This window comes from Acinonyx jubatus, chromosome B1, assembly GCF_027475565.1.
Source record: "Acinonyx jubatus isolate Ajub_Pintada_27869175 chromosome B1, VMU_Ajub_asm_v1.0, whole genome shotgun sequence".
Classification (NCBI taxonomy): domain Eukaryota; kingdom Metazoa; phylum Chordata; class Mammalia; order Carnivora; family Felidae; genus Acinonyx; species Acinonyx jubatus.
Window position 1 is genome coordinate 12,722,769 of NC_069382.1, and position 26,405 is coordinate 12,749,173.

Consider the following 26,405-nt stretch of genomic DNA (forward strand, 5'->3'; position numbering starts at 1 on the left):
TCGGATATTAATGCCTTCTCGGATATACAATTTGCAAATTTCTGTTTCTTTTTGAAGTAACGTATAAGGATCCAATGCATGACTGCAATAATAACATGGATTTTGGCAGATATGCTAGAGTCAAATAAGTGCCTTCCTCCAAACCAGTTTTCTTGGGCAGTCCTCGTCTCTCATCTTACCAGTCTGTATTACCTTTGTTGTGTGCACGTTGCAGCTGTCATCGGAGAGAAGATTCCAGTTACGGAAGAGTATCAGTGTTATTCCTTCGGATTCATCAGACACTTTTCCTTGTTCTAGCGTATTTTCCTTCTTTTTTACTCCCGTCCCTTGTTCTTCTGGGCCACATTACTCCCGGCCTCTCTCTCTCTGCTGCTAAAGTCAGCAGCTCCAAGACTTCTAGGGACCAGTCCAGAGCTGAAAGCAACACCTCTGGGAAGAAAAGCTATGAGGCTCAGGGAGAATCTGTTGCATCATCATCTATGAACAACATGGATACAATTAACCGAGCACTCTGAATTTGACCAGCATAAGTCAAATCTTGTCTACAATTACATTTTCATTTTAACGAAAGACCTAACCTTTCTCTGTGAGTCAAGTATTCTATGCATAATTTGGAAAAAACTTGGTTACCCTAATATTAGTAGAATTGTGAGCTAATATGCTAACATACTGTGCAGCTATCTGCCATTAACCTCCTGCTCTATTGAATAGAGCTGGGTCAGCAAACATATGGCCTCCATTCTCGACATACGGGGGACATCACCAATCAATAAAAAAACTCTTTCCCCAAAGGCCTAGACTAGACTTCACCAGCCTCACCACAGCCACCGAGGCGGGCACCGCCACTCAGTCTAGGCTGGTTCAAAAACTGGAATTTACTTGCCATTTTGGAATTGAGATAGGACCATTTTCTCTCCGGAAATGTGTTATGAAAATGGAGATTTTGTGAGGAAAGGAGGAGGCGAGCAGAGAGAGAAAGGACCTGGAGATGACGAGAGGGCCCCTCCTACGGTTCTCAGAGCAGCACATTAGACTAAATTAGATTTATTAAATTAGCTAATTGTCATGTTGGAAGGCACAGGCAAGCTGATCCTGAGATGAGAAACAAAACAAATAGTCTGCAGCCGTGTGGATGGGGCACTGGGGAAGCATTTAGCCTCACTAAACTCCAGGCAGCCTGTCCTAATGAGGTGCGCCCGGGGCTGTAGGCTTTGTAGAAGTCTCTGAGCTCCAGAGGACAGGCCCTGGGACCAGAGCCCCATCTCAGAGGGGTCAGCCTCTCCAACTGACATGCAGAGAGATTAACAAAATGTTTAATTAACGGGAAAGTTCATCAAGCCAAACAAGCCAATCCCGGCTGTATTGGCACAGGTCTCCACTGGGACCGCCTCTCGCTGCCCCCACCCTCCGGCAAAGGCCATTTAGTTGTCGGCAATGACTGAGGACTCAACTCTACATAATGGCAGCCAGGTGGTCTCAGAGTCCTTAAATCCCCTTACCTCTTGTTAGAATGTTAATAGCAGGGGGAGCTAGAAAAGTCACACTTAAAAATAGCATCCCGAACATCTTTGTTTTTCCTCCGTTTGGACTCCCTACTAGATTCATAAAATGGCAGCGGGCACCACACACAGTCGTTTCTTGTGCAGGTGCTCGAAAACCTCCGCAATTTCATTGTTTTGCTTTGGTAATTGATAATTGTCACATTTTAAGATGGCCATTTTCATCATGGTTTGCCCCTAATATGTTAGAGAAAATTGCCATGATCTTAAAAACTTTTGAGTTTGTTCTTTAAAAACCTTGGATATTCCTCCGCTTGTATCATTGATAGTTTCATAAAGCAGTTAGTCTTTATTGATTATTTCGGAAGCCTGATATTTTCAGCCACTTAAAATACCTGAGTGGTTAAAGATCCCTCTCTGATGATTCAATTTACTGTGGGGTATGTTTTTCTTTTCCCCCTGTTTCTGAGACATTTATACTTCCATGTGATATTATACAGATGATGGAGATAAATAAGGGACTGTAGAAATGTGCTATATAAAACGTATTATTATTCCATCCGTTCTTCGATGTTTCTTTCTCTATGACCTTGAATCTCTCAAGTTTCTGGTGCTACAGTCAAGATACTTGAGGTTATCTGATCCAGGGAAGTTTTCCTGGCAATAAAACCCTTTGTCCTATTTACAAAAATGTACTTAATTCTAAATCCCCTCTTAGTACCACAGTATTTGTGCTTATCGCCTTGTTAGCATGGCATGGTTTTGTTTTTAGATTTTTACCTAGTAACACCGTATTTGTAAAGGCAGGTTTCGTAACAGCCCCACTGATGTCCCCACAAAGGTCTTTGAGTCTGGTCTTTGTGGTCTATGGGAAGACTCTTGGTTGACTTCAGGGGGACCTGAGAGCAATTATAGCATTGAGGTCTAACGAGAGAGTGTGATAAGATCCACTGGCCAAGCTTATGTCTCTAACATTCTCCACAGGTAACTTCTACTTGCCTCACAGAGCATTAGAAATATATGATTGAGGGGTCACCTGGGTGGTTCCATTGCTTAAGTGTCCGGCTTCAGCTCAGGTCATGATCTCACAGCTTGTGAGTTCAAGTCCCACATTAGGCTCTGTGCTGACAGCTCAGAGCCTGGAGCCTGCTTCAGATTCTGTGTCTCCCTCTCTCTCTGTTCGTCCCCTGTTCGTGCTCTGTCTTTTCCTCTCTCTCTCCCTCTTAAAAATAAACATTAAAAAAAAAGAAATATATGATCGAGCCCAAAGGATACCCATAATATCTTTAAAGAACAATAGCATCAACTAAAAATTATTTTTTTTGCAATGAACATAGGTCATTAGCATACAAAAAGTAGATACTTTGTTTCTTTTCAAAATTATCTTGAGGGGCCCCTGAGTGACTCAGTTGGTTAAGCCTCTGTCTCTTGATCTCGGTTCAGGTCATGATCTCATGGTTCATGAGTTCGAGCCACGCATCAGGCTCTCCCCTGACAGTGCAGTCTGCCAGGGATTCTGATTCTCTCTCTCTCTCTCACTCGCCCTTCCCCCCACTCTCAAAAATAAATAAATAAACTTAAAAAATTCTTTTGGAATTTGTTATTAATCGTTATTTTAGATTTGTTCCCAGCAAGTATTGGTTTTATGTGAAAAAATAATGTTTCATGTCAGTGTGTGAATTAACCTACAGTTCAAAACAATTGAAAATATAAAACATGACGCTTATAATTTAGGCCATTTATGGTTTTTTCTGGATGTTGTCAGGAATTCGTTGACCAACATCACAAAATCCTCCCAATTTGCCCTCGCTGTGTGCCTCCTATTTCGTACGTGTGCCAAACGTAGACAAGACGGTATGCAAAATTAGGCGGCCTGCGGATTTTAGATATAAGCCAGAGAGCAAGTTTTGCAATTAGCTGCCTTCGGCTAATCTCCCTCATGGCCCGTCCTGCTTCCCTAGATCCTTTTCCCCTTGCCAGGGTCCACCGCTGCTACCCTCATCCAGTGCCCTGGCCTCCCGGCTCTGGCTGGCTCTACCGCCCAAGCTCTGCCTCGCCCCACCCCTGCCCACGTATGGGTATGAGCAAAGTAGGAAGTCTGGTGGATTACAAACCTTCATTGGTGGAGAGCTTTATCTGTTTTTAATCTTCTAGCACACTTGGTGAAAATTCGCGTCCTGGTATGTATAATAACGGACTTTTTCCTGGACTGAGTTCTTCACAGCAGTTAAGATGAGTGTTGGAAAGATTCGTATTGAAAGAGGTAGCAGTGTTTACGACAGGATGCAGTATTTAGCCTGTTCTGTTTGGAAAGGAGAATGTGATTTCCGAGACTCGTTTCTTCACTACAAACTCATTGTTAACAAGTTTAATTGTGGCAACATATAAAATCCAGACACACACACACAGATTTCTTCAGATAAGAGCCTAAGAAGTGCGGTCCCATGGAATTAAATAATGATGCAGGCTTTTTGAGGCATTTTTCTTCTAGTTATTACATGCTCTGCGTGAGGACCATATGAAGGGAGTGGCAGAATCCCATAAATTATTATAGCGTTAATCTGCATAACAAAATTCCATCAGCGACCCAACTGGAACTTCTTATGACCCCGTGGACATTTTCAGAGAGATTGAATAGATGATTTTCTCTTGCTTTTTTACAAACTAAAGGCACACTTTATGATTTATTCGTGATGTCCTTAGAGGAAGAGAAAACAGAACAAAGGTCTTAAAGCTTCTGAGTGAGCTAAGGAGCTTATGATATTACATCAAATGATAATGCAAACCGTAAGAAATTTATGGTGAGGCAAGAAAATACGTTGCATACTTCGCAAGAGCTGGAAACGGTGTTATGAACGTTGGGAGTTAGGGGACATCTAATTCTGAACGAGTAGTTGTTTGGTGTGTATACCCAGATAAATGACCATTTATTTCTATTCTAGTATGGGATGACTCTTTCGCTTTTCAGTATTAATTAACGTATGCGGTATGTGATCGACTTGCCAACTTTCTCCTGGTCATCTGGTGAATGGATGCAAAGAGAATCCTTAACCCTTCAGCCTCCGCAGCCATCCACCCTGGTTAGCCAATGCCACAGTCTCACAAACTTGTATTTTTTTTTCTCAACTATTTGCTAAAGTCAGAGATGTGAGCTGAATGGGGGGAAATGGGCTGAACTGTAATCATCTGGAATGTTTAAAGTGATTTGAATGGGTGGGGATGTTTTGCTTCAGAGAGCCTTTATCTCGCAGTCCTCTCCTGTACGAGCTAGGAAAGCCAGCCTCCCAGTCTCAAACTCGGACATTCTCTGACAAGTCACTTGAGTCGCCAACATCACTCTGACCTTTGTGATGAGAATAATAATATTTATCCAGCTTAGCTGAAATCTTCCGTTACGTCGTTCCTAATACTTCACATTGATAAAGCAGCGTTCCCTTTAAGACTCTACACGCTTTATATATAAGATCAATTTAACGCTTTGTTGCTTCCTATTGCATAGACGTAGAAACCAAAAAACACAGAAGTCACATTTTACCGCAGATCTTGAGATACAAGAATAGCTAGTGTTTGCTAAGCCCTCCTCTTGTGCCAGACAGTGTATGTTATCCCATTCAACTCTACAGCAATCCTGTGAGGACTTGATGGCTAATTTTATGGTAAAAGACTAAGAAAGTTCCCTGGGATCACCCACCGGGTAAGTGGCCATGTTCAGATCGTGATACAGACATCCGCAACCTCCCAAGACTGCCAAAAGCAAACGATGTCGAGTTGTATTTCAGCAAGGGCTACAGGAAGCAAGCTCATAGAACTACCCTGTTTGGATTTACTTGTCTCATTGCCCAAGCCGATTACCGGGTTAATGATAATAGTGATGGTTCGTTCCCTTTGCACTTGGCAAACTACTCTCACGGTGTAATCCTTTCGGTGAATGTCTGGTGTTTCCTTCGCTGCCCAGCACCCTGGTGCCCTACTGGCGGCCACCCCCGCCCCGGTTTGGAGATCTGCCCTCCTCCCTCCAGATTCGCGTGGAACTGAACATAGAAAGAGGAAAAACCTCTCTGAGTCATGTTCGCCCGCCTGCCCATGGCACATGGGCTCGTTCCTTGGTTCTGGGGCCTCTGGCAAAAACTGCTTCTCCCCCTGGGCTTCTCATGTCGAACACGAGGGAAGAAGATGAGGTGTTGAGGACCGGCCACAGTTCACCATGTGGACGCCTCCCCCTTCATTGTACAATCTCTTCGCTCTACCTTTTATTGCCAAGACCTCCAGATCAATTAGTTAGAGCAGTGCCCATGTTTTTCACTGAAACGTCTTGCTCATGTGTACTCATTCTGTTCGGAGAGGATAAAGCCAAGGTAAGACGTAAAAATTAAATAGGCTCAATAGGGCACTCGGGTGGCTCAGTTGGTTAAGCGTCCCACTTGGGCTCAGGTCATGATCTCCAGGGGTGCGGGTTCATGCCCGCCATGCTCTGTGCTCAGAGCCTGGATCCCGCGGCAGATTCTGTGTCTCCATCCCCCTCTGCCCCTCCCTCACTCATGCACTCTCTCTCTGTCTCTCCCTTTCAAAAATGAATAAACATTAAAAAAAAAATTTTTTTTTGATTACATAGGCTCAGGTCATGATCTCATGGTTCAGTTGTAGGATTGAGCCCCGCGCAAGCTCTGTGCTGACAGTGCAGAGCCTACTTGGAATTCTCTCTGCCTCTCTCTCGCCACCTCTCTCTCTCTGTGTCTCTGTCTCTCTGTCTCTCACCCCCCACCAAATAAATAAGCTTGAAAAAAAGTAATAGTTTCAATTGATCATTTGAATTGAATCATCCTATTTGCCAACTTGCAAAGCCTCCAGTAGATTCCGTCACTTCTGGGATAGCAGACAAAAATAATTCCACGGCATCACAGCGTGTCTCAAGCTAGGAGTCCAGCTTCTCCTCACACCATGGCCTCCTCACCGGTTGGTTCCCGACAGCAGAGCGGCCTCCATTTCGTGACCTTCGCACAAGCCTTTCCTCTTCCTCTTCCCATCCCTACTTCCCCTCAGTGCTTCTTCTTACTCGACGCATCTCACTCAGACTTCCACAGAAAAACTTGAAAATGCACCCAAGATTAGAATAAATGTTCTATCACACCCGCCCACAGAACGTCATTCTTCTCCCTGAAAGAACTTGGCAAAATTTGTAATTACCTTGTATTTATCTGCTGGTTTCGTGGTCTCCTGGATTCTGTGGCCTTGTTCGCCACTGTGTCCCTATCACCTAGGAATATTCTAGCAGACAATAGGTGAACAATGAATATTTGATGAACGAATAAATTTAAGTGAGAAAATGTAACATTGGGGCACCTGGGTGGCGCACTCGGTTAAGTGTCCATCTTGGGCTCAGGTCATGATCTCACAGTTAGTGAGTTTGAGTCCCACATCAGACTCTCTGCTGTCAGCACAGAACCTGCGTCGGATCCTGTCTCCCTTTCTCTGCACCCCTTCCCTTGCCACTCTCTCTCTGTCTCTCAAAAATAAAATAAACTAAAAAAAAAAAAAAAAGACAATGTGATATCAGAATGTTGAGTAGTCATTCTTTTGCTTTCCCTCTTACGCGTTTACTTACTGAAAAGAAGATGTATCATCTTTCTAACAAGCAAAAAAAGCTCTAAAAGCGAGAAAAAGGGCCACATATTGAATTCCTAAACATTTGTCTCCATAGATGAATACACATACTCTAAAAATATGTTTACACTAACAAATTCATATTTTAATAAATAGAAATATGAATATAATTCCTACCACACTCTTCCCAATTTGTTTTGTTTTTTCTTCTTCTAAGTCTACTTTGTTCACAAAGCATTCCAGAGAAGGAAAACGATGTTCCCATTTTCTAGCCATTTTTTAACTATCAAACACAGCATGGAATATCGAAATTTGGGCTCAGAGTGTGAATCAGAAAATAATTTCCAACATGCTTTAAACATGTATAAACAGCAATAATAATTCTTCACTCAAACTAGTTTAGAAATATTAATACCATTTCTGGCCCAAAGACGATAGTGGCCAGAAGAAAACAAAAACAAAAGAATAAACAAACAACAAAACAAAACAAAAAACACCCTTTTCCAGCTTTTTCTTTTTTTGTTTCAAATGTAAAAGCGTGCCCTAAGCAGATGCATTTTTCACAGTGCTGTCAGCAGCAGACCTAATTGCTTTTCATGTAAATTAAGAATATGTACCTTTGTTTAAACAGTAATCTAGGTCAAAATGAGGTGGTTTATTTGTCTTAGCCTATTTGAAACTTTGAAATGGCAGTGAAAGCATGCCATGAAAGTTCCTCTTCACTTGCATTTATTTAAGGAAGAAAATGTTTCTCTTTTTAACTTTTTTTCCTCCAGCTTCCATTTACCAATGACTGTGATCCACTCCGTGCATCATGGAGGCATTTAAAGATCCCAAACAGCTGTGTTCTTTTAAAAACTTGGGATTTGGGGTGGCTGCGAGGTATTCTTTAATATTTTATCTTTGTTGAAGCTTGATGAATCTTAGAATGCATGCAGAGGGTAAATGTTGACTTAAGACCATTTGCTTTCGAGTTTCCCTCAATAGAATTAGGATAGATTTTACCTCCCATCCTTCCACCCTGGACACAGACACATTTGGGCTTTCTTGTCAAAAAAGATCTAGAACTACCCTGATTATCAGACAAATTGTGAACATAGATTATATCACAGGGAGGAATTTCTGACTGGCCCCTTCTGGTTTATGGCACCAGTGAGTTTAAGTGTGTGCAACCGATCATCGGCCCCCTGTGCGTAGAAAATTGTATCTCAGCACGTTCTTCTACCTGGAATCTGGTGAAAAGGCTTGTTCATGTGTTTGTGTGTTTGTTTTGACCATTTCATGACGGGGGAGTATTCTGTGGAAAGTATGCCACAGAGGGAGCTGATTTTTGAAGATCACAGAAATGCTTTCTCACTTACATGATTTGGAGTAGTAGAGGTTATTATCTGTATCAGAATGCATTGTGATTCGAATACCTTCATGGTCACACTCTTATGAATATGATGCATTAATAATAAATTAATTCAGAAACATTCAGGCCCTGTGTAGGTCATGGAACTGGGAGTCTAAAATATAGGCACCTTCTACAGAGGGGACCAATTCTTTGCTACTATTCTTTCTGTCCAGTTATCGTATCCCACTGTAAGCGAACGTAACAATAATAAATCCCTATCATACATTTCATTCTTTGAATGTGTTATTAGTAATGAAGAAAAAAACCCATTGAATATAAGCTATAGCTTTGGGAAGAAAAAAAAGCAATCACTCTAAAGATTAACAACGGGTCAGAAAGAAAATGCAGAATCAGGATTCTAAGAGACATGTTTTTTTTTTTTTAAGAAGCTAGAATATGTTTTTACCTTAAGAAGCTAGAATATGTTTTTACCAAATAAATAAATAAATAACCCAGATGTTTTATTTTGTATTTGTTTTCCTTACAAGAAAGTGAATATTTTTGATGTCTATACTAAAATATTTCCAGCCAGCAAAAGTTTAATAACGGAGGTGGGGGTGGAGAGGAGGACAGTGAAACTAAGACACTTCTAGCAATTTAAATATGAAAGAGGAGAATATTTTCTGGCTGTTCTGGAAGTAGAGTGGATCTGGATAGGTACCTGTTCGTGTTACGTTTACGTATGCGGTATTTACTTATTCTCTGCCTTCTTCAAATGATACATGGTGTACTCAGTTGTATTTAGCTTTCTATCAGAAACGTTTAGGGTCACTAATTTATAAAATGAACTTCCGTTTTTATTAGTAAAAACTATGAGATGTACCGGGAACATTTAAAAAGTCTCCATGTTGGGGCTCCTGTGTGGCTCAGTCGGTTAAGCGTCCGACTTCGGCTCAGGTCATGATGTCGCGGTCCGTGAGTTCGAGCCCCGCGTCGGGCTCTGTGCTGACAGCTCAGAGCCTGGAGCCTGTTTCAGATTCTGTGTCTCCCTCTCTCTGACCCTCCCCCCTTCATGCTCTGTCTCTCTCTGTCTCAAAAATAAATAAACGTTAAAAAAAAAAAAAAAAGAAAAAAATCTCCATGTTATCCTTATGTTTGTGTGAAAGCAAGAGTTGTGAAAGGAAAATACACTGGAATGGAATATGTTTAACGTCGTACTCTCAGAAGAAACTAATGGAAGTTTCAAAGATGAGTAGTCAAAAATTGGGATGTAGTCGGGTCGTTCATAATACCCAAGTGCTCGCATTCTTTACGTCGGATAAAATGTTCGTGTTGGAGCTGGTCAGCAGGGCCCATGTGCTGTCTACATTTTCACTTCATTTCCGGCAGAAACGTATTTCAAAGACATCTTGTAACATAGTGAGATACCTTACGATAACATTTTTCAGAGTCTCAAATATCATGAAACCTAAAGATCTGTTTCTATCAGAAATCGCTCAAAGTTCAATGTGTTATTTAAATTCTTTTGTTTTGCCTATTGAGTTCAAAGCTTCTATCTCAATGCTACCACCTTACATGGAACGGGAAGGAAGCATGGTAACAGCCCAAATTAGCAGACTGAGCTTCTTATCAAAAAATATCCTCAAGTGGAACAAATTAGTCCAATGAGGTTGTGACTGAGAAGTAATCTTATTCTAATCAGCAAAATCAACAGCATTTGTTTGTATCTCGCTTGCCATTTTAGTGCTAGCATTTGTCCTTGTGACAGGTAACAAATTTAGGCTTTGAAACTTCAGAGCAGTTGTGTGAAGGTAAATTCTGGAACTCACCACCGTGGAATTGGCAACTCTGAAAATCCTGCGTATTCAGCGTGTATGTGTGTGTATCTGTTGGTCGTTGTACATCACATCTCCTCAAGTTCACCTGAATCCTTTTCATATTCTTCATCTGCAAGGGTGTCCTTGGTTTTTATGGTTCTCTTGCTCTTGCTGCTGGAGTAGTTCCCGGCGGGGGGGCCAAGCTGTAGCCAGACTAGTGCTCTCAAAACACAAATATGACATCTCCTGCCTCCGTCTCTTGTAAGCTTCCCGTTGGGATCAGGATAAAAACTGAAATCCTCAGGGTACCCTCTACCTTGTGCTGTCTGGTCCGGCCCCCTCGTGGCTCGCCAGCCTCCTGTTGCCTCACCCGAGTCCGCCACATTCACCTTCTCTCAGTTCTTCACACTCACCCTTCCTTACATCACGGAGCCATTGTACCAGCAATTCCCCCTGTCTGGAAGGTTCTCCACCCCCATTTCTCACTCTCTCCACTGGATGTAGGTAAATCCTACCAACTGCCTCAGAGAGCATCCTCTGAGCCTCAGAGGTCTTTCTGCTAAGTGGTCTCATAACATTTGCCCTTGTGGTCTGTCTGCAGCCATAGCTGTGTGACGGCTGTTGATAGCCATCTTGGCTTCACCAGGACAATGGCTGTAGGAGCTTTTGCCCATCTTCACGCACCTAAAACGGAACGGTGCCTGACAATATGCACACAATGATGTTTGCTGAGCACACGGATAAATGGGAGGCTGGTGTTTCACTCATCTAGTTTTATCTGCCCAGCATGCGAAGACGACTTGAGCCAATTTTTAGAATGGCTTTTTATAGGACCCACCACCCTTGCCTTTTTTCAGGTGTCTCTGGTATTAAAATGGCAAAATAAAAAAACGCTATTAATTTTGCTGACTAGAAAAACACGTCTTAAATCCTTCTCGGCCACAACTTTATTGAACTCGCTTGTTTCTCTGGCTGATATTTTTTTTACAACAAGCTCAGTTTGCTTTCTGCAGTGGTTTTCACAGTCAACAGACCTCCTGGTCTTCTTTGCCAGCTTCTTTCATACTGTGTTAGAAACTGCTGCAATCTCCCCAAACATCTCCCCCTGTGTGTTATGCATTTCATGAACAATCTTCCTCACGTTCGTCTACGATGATCTGATAGAAAACACACAAAACTAAGATGGGTAGAGTTCTACCTACTTTCATTCTGTTGAATGATAAATAATTCAGACTATCTCCATCTCCAAATTTCTTTATTAAATGTTTTCGAAGGACAGTCTCAGAGCCTTCTCTGGATTACATCACTCAAGTTTTCTAACACTTGTATTTTGATAGTAGATACCTGTCTTGTATCAGCAGGATAGGGTTGCGCAATTTTTCTGCAGGAGCCAGCTGTCACCTCGAGACAAGGAGGCACCTTTCTTTTGAATGATGTTATTTGTCTCTTTGCATTGGCATATTTAAATGTTGTTTGCATATATTTGTTTTTCCTACGCTGTTAAGTTAATCAGTTCATACAGAAAGAATCAGCCTCTTACTGTTATGCTCCCTGCGTGTTGTGTCCAGAAAAAAATTGCAGCCTAGTGGGGAGTATAGGATATATCCACCACATGAAAGTATGGAAGATTTAAGAAATTTTTAATCACCCTAGAAGATGAAACCTAAAGACACAAATTATCATTATACTTTCTCTCTTTTCCCTGGTTTTGCATGAGCATTTTCAACACAATGGTTGCATCCCGTGTTGTTTGTTTCAGGATGCTCTGTGCTAACCAAGAAAGCAGTTGCTTCTAGAAGAATATGAGTAGTTTCATTTTGAATCCAATCAGTCTCAAACGTTCCTTGAAAAACATCTATTGAAAATTTCCCATTACCAATCAAGATTCTTCTCCTAGTCTTAAAAACAATAATTTCAGCTAAGACAAAACTTTTATTTTAATGTATAAATATAAATAGTGATTATAATTCAGAGTATTTAAAAGTATTATAATTTAAAGGTACTTTACTTTTTTTTTTAAGTTTACTTATTTATTTTGGAGAGAAATACAGAGAGAGATGCAGGAAGAGAACCCCAAGCAGGGTCCACACTGCCAGCACAGAGCCCGATGCAGCCTCCAACTCACAAACTGTAAGATCATCACCTGAGCCGAAATCAAGAGTCAGTGGCTTAACTGACAGGGGTGCCCCATAGAGTTTAAAAGGATTTTAAAATATTAGCACTCTACATGGTTAACAAATATTATCCCTTTTTATTCTCATAACAAACCCATGGGGAGATGTCCTTTTATCCCCATTATAAAGATGATGTGATTCAAGCATAGAGAGATTGTCTTGCTCAAGGTCATTCAGGCATGGACGTTATGTGACAGAGCTGATGTTCATTCACGGGCAGTTTGGTTTCAGAACCTGCGTATGACGCGTCCTATAAATGTGAGTTGGACAAATGGCACCAAAAGGAACAGTCGCCATAAAGCTGCAGGTGCAGTGAGAGCGTCAAGTGTTAGTTCCAGAGCTGGAGGCCTGAGCCCAGCCTGGCGCTCCCTGGACCTGTTATGCCTGGGCTATAGCAAGGCTCACACGTCAACAATCACATGTGAAAACATCTGCCTAGACGTGTGTTCAAGACCAAGGCAGAGCTGCAAACTTCTCGAATACCTGCAGGACAGTAAAATACACATTCTGAAAGATGAAATTCAAATCCAACTTTCTAGAAAACCTGGAAGGCTTCCTCAGAATCTCGCTTTTCAGGAGCCTTTTGCAGCCTCTGTACTATGCAGCTCCAAAGCGCACGCTCCCTCCCTCACTTTCTCTCCACCGCATAAAGGCTCCATAGTTAATCCCATCAGATGTTTGAATCCTGTTTTCTCGGGTAAAAGATGATTTTTTTCTTCTCCCTTTCAGTAAAGGAATACTGATCCGTAGGCATAGACGACCACACACCAGAGTTGAATTACTTTTCTCTGCTCAAAACACCATTTCCAATTTCAGGACGTCTCCTCATTCTCCCCCACCCCTTGGTATTTTATAGAAGGGTCCCTTCTTCCGGGCTCATCTACCGTGGTTATTTGCTGTGTAACAGCAACACTCTTGCCAAACAGCGTTCTTAGATACACAGCAGTCGGTCTGAAGGAGGAAGTAGGAAGGTTTTGAAATGAAAATACTGAGGACCTATATATAGTATCCTATATCAGGTACCCACTGTGCGAAAAGATGAGATGAATTAATGTGAGAGATAACACAAACATGAATAATGCTATTTTGTATATGTATCATAAACACATGCATTATACACATAATACATGACACATGTTTATGAGATAGATGAGTATTGCTGACATGACGTTGGTGAAAAATGTACTAAGAACGTATCTCCTTCCCTCTGCAAATTCTTGGGCTAAGGGCTGCTTTTCTTAGCTGGTGCCTAGCACAATGCCTAGAAGAAAGAAAGGACTCAGTAAATATTTGTTTCCATGAATGAGAAGAAAAAGAAAGAAAGAAAGAAAGAAAGAAAGAAAGAAAGAAAGAAAGAAAGAAAGAAAGAAAGAAAGAGAGATGAGGGAGGGAAGGAAGGACGGAACGAGAGACTGGAGGGGAAGGGGAGGGGAGGGGAGGGGAGGGGAGGGAAGGGAAGGGAAGGGAAGGGAAGGGAAGGGAAGGGAAGGGAAGGGAAGGGAAGAAAATGGAGAGAGGGAGAGAAGTGGGGAGAGGAGGAAAGGACTGAGTCAACTAACTGAAATACCTAGCCCAGTCTCCAAATTCATCCATTTCTTCACTCTTTTCCATATTTTGTGCACCTGCTTGACTTCCCAGTTTGTTTTCTCTTTCTTCTGCCAAGTAGATGCCCAACCTGGGGTTAGCCCCACCTTTGATCCTCTTAGCTGGAGGCTCATGCAGTTTTTTGAGAAAATCATGAAAATCTTCCAACTAGGTCCAGGATAACCCTATTCTACTTAATCTCACTGGATTCCTACTTGAACTTTTGTGTAAATTTATTTTTAATCATATTGTCCAAGCAGCCTCTCCAGTCCTTTGACACATTTCCCAGTTTCTCAAGCCACAAATGACTTTCTCCTTCCTGCCACAAGTTAAATGGCATCCTTCCTCCTTCATAGCCAAACCTCCCACTCACCCTTGGTCTGAGATACTCTCCCCAACCCCCCTGCCCCCCCCACACACACACATCACCTTTCTCTAGCATCTGCAGCCTTTCCCTTGCCATTGGCCTTTACTTACGTTTTATGAGCATGCCCAGGATGATCCGTCCCTAAGCAGCCAAAGGCAAAATTACCAGCAAAAAACCATTTCCCTCAAGTGTATCGTACCTTGTTTCATTCCTGCCATGATCTGGCTTCCCTCCTCCTGTTAGCTGGCTTTTGCCCCCTCTATCTCACCAAAATACTTGTCTCAGGAGTCACAATTCCAAAATTGAATCCTATCATCCTCAGACAGCTCTCACCCTTTCAAATCCCACTGCAGACCCATTATGTCTCAGAACATTCTCTCCATGGCCTCCACTGTGACTCCTGGACTCTGATCCCCTTCCTTCTTTCCCAGTACTCCTGGCTCCTTTATGGCCTATTCTTCATCCCCCCACCCCCAACACTCTGTTAGTAGGTATTTCCCCAGGTGTAGACCAGTTTCTCCCTACCACTTGGAGAGGTACATACACCCAACCACGACCTTCCACCTCGAAAACTCAGCTCTTCAGCCAATACATTATTAACCAGATACTCACTGGCTCCTTAATATGTTTACAAACAAAACAAAACAAAACAAATTTCTGAAAAACTACTTCTTTCTCTCCACTTCTCTTTTTCCCATGATAATTATATCAGTTACCTCTTAGTCAACAATGTTCCAATCCTAAAAGTAATCTCTTATCTTTGCCTATCTTAAATCCTCCCTGGGTTTTTTGGTTTGTTTAGTTGATTTTGTTTTTAGTGTCTGTTCAGGGTGAGAAAAAGGGAAAGAAAGGGAAAGAGAGAATCTACCTCATTCTTTGACATTTGGAAAGGACTCCAAAGGACTGTAATGCTAAATGAGAAACTCAAAAAGTGGATTCATTTTCACTGTGATTGCTCTCTAAAATGACTAAATAACATACAAAAACAAGAAACTCATGCATTTGTGTTTTCCTTCAACGGAACCAGAAACAAGGGTTTGTAGATTCACACCATAGTAAACCTAATCCCAGGCTCTGGGAATATGATGTGACTAAAAATATCTCCTACTTCATAATCAGAGCTACCAGCAGAGACAGTGACGGGAGGGGCTTTAAAGGAGACAGAAAGGTGGCAGGTCTCAGATGAATTCCTCAACGTTTCACTCTTAGTCAAGATAAATATGCCATACATTTCTTACTTTCACTTCCAAAAAAGAAAAAAAAAAAAAGGGAAAGGACCATATGGATACATGACATAAACTTTAGCTTCACATACTACTAGGGCAGGCACGAACTCTCTTTATGTTGTTAATATTGTTGATGTTTCATTGTTATAAATCAGCAGTACCTCTTTGTTATAACGCATGTCTTAATATTGAAAGAACTGCAGACCTGAAATAATTCATATAAAACAGCAGATCAAGTTTTCTTCCAGTTTATGTGTTGTATTTATTTTGTTCTAGAGTCCCTGCTCTTCTAAGACAAACTGATTTAGAAGTTCGGTGCAATCAAGACAACTAAACGCCGCTTTAAAGAAGAAGAGAAGGTAAGTCCCAGTCACTAAAATGCCTCCAGACCTACTGAATGAGACACAAAAGCTTCTTGAAATATACAACTTGTTTGTCGTGACAAAACACACTCTCGCTAGGTTACAGTGGGCTTTCTAGCCCATTACGTAAGCTTTTCACTTCCATGAGTTAAGCTCTAGGAAGATGTTTTCCAAAAAGTGTAATCAATCTGATTTTCATATTCTTTTGGATACTGTGGAAACAATGGCATTTCTACAGCCCCCCCCCCTTTTTTTTTTCTCTTTTTCCTGGACATTTAAAGGAATGAGGACTTTCTAAAATATAGAATCTATGCGTTGTCCCCAGAGGGAATTTGCTACCAAGATGGAGGGGACCGCACACAATGGAGACTAGAGCCTGTGTGTTACCCCCACTTTGTAAGTGATGTGTTTCGGAGCTCTGTTATTCTCAGGAAGTCTTGCGCCTTTCTCAGCAGCACTTACGTGGCAACCTTAGAGAATTAAACTTGTACCTGTTTTCTCTCTCCCTCTCATTCTCACCGTCCTTGATGGAGCTCAGTGCGTTTTCTCAATGGTAACCATGGTCTAGTAATTTAAAGCTTTTGAACCTTGTGAATGGATTGATTTAAAGCCATATTCTGAGGGGCTTCCACCAGGAAGCTATAAAAGAATTTACAACAGCAAATCGGATAAGTGTGCAGAAATATACCTACCCAGAGTAAATCATTCACAAAGTGCTTCTTTTGGCTAAGTGGGTGGAGTTCTTGGAGTTTCTTTGCCTTCTTCTGATTGAAGTGGGGTTTTTTCTTCTTTTAATATAAAATTTTAATGTAAAATTTAGCCATGGAGAAAAGAACTTTCTAAGTTGTGAAATAATTAGGAAATACAAGTATGTACAAACGATAACGTCTTTTACGTCAGGAAAATTGAGTTACTTGAGCATGTACCTTTTTGATGTTCTTCATTCAAAGACAGTATTTTGTTCCAAGGTGAAAAACCATCAGTGCAGAAGTTTAGAGGTCAAGTGCCTCATTCTTAAGAGTCTATGACAACAGGTGTGGTGTGTCCCTGATACAATTTTATCTTCAGGTTACTAGATTTGAATTAACTTTATATGTAAAACAAAGAATTTCTTATTCCTCGTTTTGTTTTGTTTCCACATTAAAGTTGACACAAGTTCAGTACTTGCAGAAGACGATTTTGTGTTTCAGCTTACGGAAGGGCAAAGAGAAGGCAGAAGGCTGTATTTTTAAGAATAAAATTGTGGTTTAATTGTTAATGTAGCATAGCAACAACTACTGTTGTTCTCTTTTGGCAGCCCTCCCAGGCACTGATTTTTCTTTTCACTTTTCCCCTAAGGGAATCTCGGCGAAAAGTGAGACAAGAGCGCTCCGAAAAAGTTCTTGAATTTTTTTCGATTATATTTATTTAATCCTGAGAACATAGATATCCTAAAGGAGAGACAGACCATAAGAAAGTTTTTTCCTAAACAGGATTTTGATAAGAACTGGTGTTCAAATCTCTAAAGCAGAAGAGGCACCCAAACCTAGAAAAGCAGAAAACCTCTTTTATCTCTTACCCGAATTAACCCGAGAACCCCTACGACCTCTCTTTAAGAGGGAACAGTATTAAAGTCGTGCAAAGAAACTGTACCCGTAGTGTTACAACCGTCAAACCACCTGTTTACGCGTGGCAAAAATAAGATAAAAGCATGTAAAATACCGTGCCGTGTACAGAATTCAGAGAAGAATGGGGTGACCAATGGTCGGGCGAGCAAGCTGTAAAGCAGGGTGCTTAGTGGACGGGCGCTGCATGCCTCATGGAACCGGGAGGCACTGAACGCCGAGCAGTCACTGGTAGGAGAGGTCCAGCGCGGTATCTCTCACGGCTAGTAGTACATACCTCCTTACAGACTTAGTGAGTAATTAGTAGAAACAAAAATAAAGCTCTGCGCTATGTACCGTCTCCGGAACGCCGGATACCTCTCTTCCCTTGATCTCAATTCAGGTAACGGCGAGATTTCCCTGTGAAGATAAAACGAACAATCCAGACAAAATAGACTTATAATTTACCCTCATAGATTTCCGTTACTGTTCTTTAACGAGCCTCTCTAAGAATTTTAGCGTTAGATTTTGCACGCAGTCTATGGAAACAAAGACCCTAGAAGTGCCTGTGCATTATATATAGCCTGGTTAAGACGTGATTTCACTAAGTTGCTTTGCTGATGTTTCCCTCAAATCCTTCCCCTGAATTTTCTTTTCATCCAAACGTGAATCACACGCCGAAGGCGCACAGTGTGAAAAACCTATCCATATAGTTTTATAATACACTTCAAATAAATTAAATTTTTAGGATAAATTATCATTGAAGCATCCTGGGAATGAGGTTCACAGCTCCTCTTACTAATGGGAGCCATGCACCTAATTTCAGTCACTCGAAGCTGAAACGTAGTCACCTGTGTGTTTTCTCCTATTAAAAAACAGAACTCAATATTCAGTGCAAAAGCAGTACCTGGTTCTCTGAAACCCATTGTTGATGAAATTCCTTCGGATCTCCCGCATTTCACCTTAGAAAAAGCTCCCGCTATGAAGGCCACTGTAATAAAACATGTCAACCTCCTCTTGTGTTTTAAGTACCCTCTCTTCAAACCCTTCTCTTGTCAATTCATGAAAAGCACTCTACCCATACTGGGAGGTTCTCTAGGACAAGCATTTAGTCTTTAATAGCTAATACATAAACTTGAATGTTTTAGTGCTCCTTTGGGATACCCAGTGAGTGATAACTTTTTATAGGAGACAGTTGCTGCTGTGGAGGAAGGCAGCTGCCTTCAAGACACATATATAGGCATACATCTTGATGAAGAAGCAAATGTTAGCATTCACATAACACCCCCCGCCACACACACACACACACACACACACACACACACACACACAGTCACTCACTCTTTCCAAATCAGGCAAAACAACTACACATTTTCTAATGTAGGAAACACATCCATGCAAAAATAAACACAACAAAACAACTCTAAAAGAGTTCTCTCCAAACTCTCTTATCCAGGATGACGTCTCGAGTTCTCCTGGTCTGATTTAGACTAGATACAGTGAGTATGCTTTTAGGGCATACTAGTATTTTTCAGTGTGACTATAAATACACTTTCAATTTCCTAAGGTTATCCAGATATTTTAACCCAGCGTAACAAATACTCAGAAATGTTTCCTAAATTCAGAAAATTACAAAATAATGTTTTGCAAAAAAATGACACCCGGAACTGGGTATCACAACTGACGGCACAGAATCGTGCTGTTGTTTAAAAGAGTCGGGAGGAAGAATGGAAAACATGTAAAAAGTTGTGTGGTCTGTTTTGGAAGTGGAGAAAAGGAGTATCGTAAATAACTGAAATCCACAGATAAGCCAAGGCTATCATTTTTAGTCAGTAAACTCCACCCTTTTCCAGGCCTTCATAAAATTAAACCCCAAACTGCAAATCCTTTGACTTGTATAAAATTGTCATCGCTTGTTTTTCCTGCTGCGTCAACATTGGCCGAAAGAGAAAGGAAAAAGCAAAAACCCACAAAATCCCCAAAGCAAATTGTCCCTCTCTGCTTCCTCTTGGACTGGGAGCTAATTGTATTACTAGCTGGCATATAATCAAAGCATTGGAAGAGATGAAAGAAAAGGTATAAATTAGCAGCATTGAACAACATCGTAAGCATCTCTGATGATTCCAAGTGGCTCCGTGTGTGTTGTCTCGTGGAACAAAAATCAGAATGGCTGACTACAGATTTTACTCTTCCTCTAGATACTTTGGTATTTTGCAGACACAGCATTTGGTGCAAGGGGAAAGTTAGGGTTTTCAGTTTGAGATACTGTGGTATTTTTCCACTGTGCTTCCTAGTCCCTTCCTCCTGAATAAGCAAGGTTCTCTCTGAGCCTGGACGTAAGCCGTGTGGTTCAAGGCCACCTCTTTGGCCTGAGTGAGACATAGAGAAGAATGATTTAGCTTTCTGAAGCTGCCAGTCTGATTGCAGAGTTTTAGGAAGCCTGTACCCAAAGGGATGTTTACACTGATTGGGTGCTTGGACCATTCATGTTTGCGTCTGATTTATAGGAGGGGGCCTCTAAATATGATGTCCATGTCTGTCTTCTGTCACAGAGCCAACGTGACCCTTTGCCTCGATTAAAAACTAAAATTCTAAGTGGCATAAACAGATGCTCTTGCTAAACTATATAGCCTATGGGGGAATGGGAACAAAAGACAAGAAGTTTAGAAAAAAAAAGTTCTTTTTAGGTCACTGCTTTTTTAAAATCATGAATTCAAATTGAATAGCAATTCACTCTGTATTAAGAAGGTAGTGAGCAAAATGGATCTGTTAGGGCTGTCCCAGGGACAGTGAAGAAATGGCAGAACCAGCTATTTAATGCAGAGAGGTCATTGTCAAACTGACTTTGAAATATGTGAAAAGGTACCATGCTGAAATTTATTATTTCAGTTGAATCTTAGATGTAAAGCATTGCCCTCATAGAGTTAAAATCAGTAGATATTTCAAGTCCCTTTAAAAACTGCATTGTGATTCTTCTTGGACATTGATAGGGACCATACTATAAAAGGATATGACAAGTAGACAAATTTAAAATGCCATCAGCAGAGAACAGTTAAGGGAGGAGCAAAGCATAAGAGAAACAAGTCTTCTGTTTATTAACTCAAGAATCAGAGAAAATATTTCCTCAGGGATTATATGGATGATTGTGTGTGTGTGTGTGTGTGTGTGTGTGTGTGTGTGTGTGTGTGTTTCCCTAATAGGAGGTACTTTTTTGCCTTCAGTTTTCCAATCAGTAAAAACAAATAAATCCAATACTGCATGGGTGGCGGGGGAGGGGGGGAGGAGCTGGATATAATGAAGATAGCATGGGCCTTGAAACTGAATAACCTACATTTAAATTCTTGTCCTATCACTTTCTAACTTTGAAAACTTGGCAATATTAATTCGCTTCTCACTTGCTCAGTTTCTTAGTCAGTAAAATGGGAATAATAAAACTCTCCACCATTATCTCATGAGAACAAAATTAGATTACTAGACTAATGTGTATACCGTGCTCAGTTATTATTTGGGGTAATTATTTCACAAGAGCACCATGTTCTACAACAAACAGGTTTCTATTTTGAGCTTCCTTTTCCCAAGACCCATTCGTCAACGGATAGGGTGCAGATAATTGCAGTGTTCTTATATTTTATCATAGTTTATTGACAGAGAAAGAGTGAAATTCTAAACTTGATGAGTGGAAGAAAGCCATGGAAACGGGTGATACAAGAATATTTTATTTTATTGTACTTTAGTATTTTATTTTATTTTATTGTAATTTTAATAATTTTGCTAGAGCAGCCACAATTCAAGCAAGCCACATTCTACCTCTCAGATTACACTGGAATGAGAAGATTTAGGGAGGTGCAATGAATATCGAAAATTTTACCTCCAGGAAATGTAGCCAATTGCCAGTGTTCTCTCAAAGTCATCTGTCTTGTTAGTTTTCGAATAGAAAGCTCTGCTTTATGGAAGATTACCGGAAGTAAATAAGCCTGATAAATAGAAGGGTGAGAAAGGACAGCAGCAAAGCTGAGGTTCCATGTCTAGCTCTGGAGAACGCCACTACAAACGATGTTTCTGTTTGTGGCTCCATCCACAGCTCTGGAAGAGTACAATGTCAAGTGCATAGTAAAAGTTCCCTAAGTGTTCAGCGGGTGCATAAGTGAACCATTCTCCTGGGAAAAAAGATACTAGATGGTCTCTATTCCAAGAGCTTAGAGGCAGATTCTAATAACAAAGACTAATATTCTTAACCTTGTGTGGAGGCAACCACTCAGAATTATTTGACCTTGACTATTTTGGACTTCAACATTGCATTTGTGCATCATGGCCCCATCCTTCTGCCCTCTATATCACCAGACTGAGCCTGATTGGAAAGGACATCCTTTTTCCTTTGTCTTAGGTACATCCTTTACCCTTATGGAGTTATTTAGAAGTGTAACTAATGTGTTCCTTGCCCTGTGAGCCTGACCACATAAAAACTGTCATACCAAAGGAGCCCAGGGATCCACGCGGCCAGCAGTGGCCCCAAGGAATATTCTACATGAGACTGGTTGCCTCCCAGTCATTACCTAAATAAACTTCTTCAATAACTCTTGATAATTCACCAATAGTTGATCATATGAGAATTCATTTAATCATTTTGAATGTTATATGCCAATAAATCATTAGGAATGTTATAAGTTTTATACTTTATAAAAATAAATCTTTCATATATTCTCACATCCGATTTTAGTAAAGTTTGTTATTGTATAAATTTAGATATTCCAGAGTTTAAATGATGATGAATAGTAAATCATGATAAAAGGGTGATGGTCCAGAAAGGGATTATTACACAATAACGAAGTCATTTTAAATAGTAAGTATTACAAGTATAGGTGAGTATCTAAGTAAAATCTTGATGTCATGGATTCCTACCTACTTCCGTTCCTTTTTTTCTCCTTACTCATTCCACTGAGGATAAATAGTATTTGTTTAGTTCACAGATTTTTGTGATCTTTGCTTTATCCAAACACATAGATATCACCCTCCTTGTTGATTTGTGACATCCAGATGAGACTAATAGTGATAAATCGTATCACTATAGCAAATTCTTGGAAGAGTCGGATGTCAAAAAAAAAAAATCAACTTTGTGAACATAATAAAACTCAGTTGAATTAACAAAGGTGACTCCAATTGAATAGCGTGTTCAGGGTAAGAGATATTTTTTGTACCTCCATAAAGGAAACTTTTTTCTTTTTACACCTATATCATTCAAGTGGCAAAAAAAAAATCTCTCTCAGACACTATTTATTGAACAAATTTCATAAGAGCCATCTCACTTCTCCAGCAGAGCAGCAACTGATCTTTCTAAAAGGGGAGCAGGTGATACTTTTGAAAACACTGCCTGCATGTTGCAACACATTTATTTAAAAATACCGTTTCTATTATTCTCGAACACTTAGAGTAAAATCTCGTTGTAAATGGTGTTATCACCAGGAATGGTAAGTTGTTTTCATGCAAGAAGTTCAAACTCTCCTCTGATGTGGTCAATTAGGGGAGCTTTATGTAACTCCTTAGGACCAACTTAACACATTGTGCTGTGATTTTTTTTTCTTTTTTAATTTGGGTTCTCATAAGCTTCTGACCTACATAGCATGGGGGAGTCAGCCATCAGATGGTATTTCTCAGAGTTGCTCAAGGAGAGTTTCTACAGTGGCGACTGGCAATTTGTGTGCTGACTTCTATGTGCGTCTATTTATATGTCCAGCCTATAGGTCTGCCTCTCATCCCTTCTCTCTGTTCAATAACTTTCCATTGACACACTTCATGAAAAAGTTCTTTGGTGTGAGCATGTTCTTAGGGTAGATTCATACAAAGTGGAATAGCCCTTTATCCGAAGAATGAGATGTGCAAAGAAAACCCTGGATCAGTACTCCCTCTTCTGTCTCAGATTTTGACCTTGAGACCTACCTTAGTATGGTTTGCAGCCGGTTTGAACGGTTCCTTTCCTCTATCCTGGAAAGGGACAGTGGGAGGGGGGCGGAGAAGGCACTTTGGCTATTTTTCTCCTCAGAGTGGTCAAGCAGACTGGTGTCTCTTGGAATCGCCTCCTAGGGCCTCCACTCCCATTCAGGCACCACCCATTAGATTCAGCCAGGAAGTTCAGTCTGCCAAGCGTTAGCATACAATGCACTTGTCTTAGCCATATTCCTGTTCCTGATGGACTTTTTAAAGATCACAATTGTATTAAATGGTGAGACAGTGATACTCAAAGAGAGATCTGATTGCTATTTAAGAGGAAAAAGGGGGGCATCTGGCTGGCTCAGTTGGTGGAGCATGAGACTCTTGATCTCGGGGTTGTGAGTTCGAGCCCCATGTTGGCCATAGAGATTCCTTTTTAAAAAAAGCGGGGGAGGTTCCTGGGTGGCTCAGTCGGTGGAGCGTCCAACTTTGGCTCAGGTCATGATCTCGCGGTCCGTGAGTTCGAGCCCCGTGTCGGGCTCTGTGCTGACAGCTCGGAACCTGGAGCCTGTTTCAGATTCTGTGTCTCCTCTCTCTCTGCTCCTCCCTGGCTCATTCTCTCTCTCTCTCTCAAAAATAAATAAACATTAAAAAATTTTAATAAAAAATCTTACTTTCTTAAAATAAAAAAGAAGAAAAAGGAAAATCTAAGAAGGATTTGAGTGCAAATAATAGATGGCAGCATCTTGGTTTAAATGGTGTTTATTTATCTTAAAATACGTGTGTGAGACCTATGGTTATACATGAACATCTTTTGGGGAGAATCATATGTAAATCAAGGAACAATGAAGAACTTGGTCCTTTCACACTGAAAGTGTTCAAACTCCAACACTGATAAATGTAGGTGTTGTCTGGCCTGCATTTGAAAAAAAAATGGCTTAGAAGAGAAACTGAGTCCTTAAAGACAAGAGCACACCCTTAAATATGTATCTATTATTTTTGTGTGGCATTGTGCTAGGGCCTTGGAGAGACATACACACACAAGAAAATGAATCGACATATTTCTGACCTACAAAGAGCTCTCAGTCTCTTAAAGGAGATAAACCGTAAGCAAAATACATCAAACAAAGTGTTTGGTGAACCAGGAGTCCCCATGACATGCCGCGGGAATTAAGAGGAAGAAGATTAGTGCAGAATTTCTTAAAGGAAATTCTGTCGTTCAAGCCATTTGTCACAGGGATGTTCATATGTCTCCAGAGATCAGCTTCGGCCGCTGAGGTTTGCAGCGGCGGGTAGGGGAACATGGAACGTCCACATTCTGTTGTGTCTTTAGTTCATGTCTGCTGTTTTACGCCCTTCGGTACAGTACTTTTAAAGGCGCATTGGACCAGAGTTAAAATCAAATGAGGCAATTTCCTGTTCTTCAATAGCATGCTCTATTCACTTGACAAACATAGGAATGAATGTGGTATCGTCTGCACAAATGATTTAGAGTTAAAGTCGCCCTGTGTAATGCAATTAACTAGTTCAAAATTTTAAAGTTCAAATACTTCACGTACTGGAATAATTTACTTACCTCTTCAGAATGCCATGTCTCAGATCAAGCACTAAGGGTTACTGTAAAGGGTTGTTTCCATTTGTTTGCTTAGGTGATTGCGCTCACCTGGGGACTGTTTTGCCCCTCACGGGGCATTTGGCCGTATCGGGAGGTATTTTCTGCTTGTCACACTTGGGGAGTGGGTGTTACTGGCCTCTAGTGAGTAGAGGCAGGGATGTTGCTAAACATTCGACAGTGTGCAGGACAACCTCCCACCCCACCAAAAAAAAAAAAAAAAAAGAAAAGAAAAGTCATTATTACTGTGGTTGAGAAACCCTGGCTCAAGTTCATATCCCTTAAGCCCCTGGTTGCAAACAACGAGGGCTCTTCACAGAGAGGCCTGATGCCCCGGTGAAAAGAGAACCCAGCTCGATTCGGACTGTGTCATCAGAAGGAAGAGCACATTGTCAACGAGATGGAGAAGAGAGAGAGGAAATAAACACAGAATGCAGACTCTGCTGGGCTGGAGACGTGGGCAGGCTGAAGTCCCAGGCAACAGGCTGAAAATGGACTTCCAGACAATAGTGGCCAGCATTAGAGCTAAATTAAGAGGCATCATTTCTCAAGGCCCAGCTGGGCTGTTGAAGGCTCACCAGCCATTGCTCCTGTTTATTGGCAGCGAAGATTCACCTTTCCTTCTTATTTTCATAGCTGCCAACCGTGCTTCTTTGCCCTTCAGTGCTTTCATTCAGACCTTCACCCCAGAGCCCCTGCTCTGAGAATCTCCCCATTCACCCTCACCATAAAACCCCAAGCACCATACTTCCCCACCAGGCTCAACCTTCCCCTGCTGGGTTCTGTACTGTGGCCTACTGAGTCACCACATGGTCACGGCAGATGGGAAATGAGGACAGAAGGGCCTGCTTTTATGGCCAGGGGTGCACTAGGGACAGTGTGCTTCTCTAAACCAAAAACGGGAATATGGCCTCGTTTCCCCAAATAAAGATTTGTATGCATGGTGATCAGACTCTGGTTCCGTTAGGATATTATAATACAAATAGATTTTCATCAAGTGTCCAGGAATCTGTTCAGTTTCTGCATTTGTAGATTTCGTTATATTTTAGGTCTCAAAGACCTGACTTAAAGCTGGCATCTCGGCGCTGTCTTCTGTGACCAAACGATACATAACACTCCCAGGCTACTCTGGGCAGCTTTGCAGACTCTCCTACCAACTGAAAATAATTCACACTTTACGGGGACTTATGGCTGGAGAACACATTTCCTATCCGTCGTGTCATTTATTTCTCATACGAGCCCAGGAGTTGGGCCTCCTTCAGCACTGTGCTTGGCATTTAGTGGGTACAGAACAAATAGTTGATAAATTCACAAGTGCC

General features: G+C 41.2%; 1 protein-coding gene across 14 annotated transcripts in view; it reads left to right on the forward strand.

Annotated features, from left to right (window-relative positions):
• The window catches only part of TENM3 (teneurin transmembrane protein 3), a 1,268,347-nt gene that overhangs the window by 538,489 nt on the left and 703,453 nt on the right, over window positions 1-26,405 (forward strand). For all 14 annotated transcript variants that reach the window (XM_027077054.2, XM_027077058.2, XM_027077059.2 and 11 more), the window contains exon 4: window positions 15,881-15,963. The gene's annotated coding sequence lies outside the window, so the exon portion shown is untranslated. The remainder of the gene's footprint in view (window positions 1-15,880; window positions 15,964-26,405) is intronic.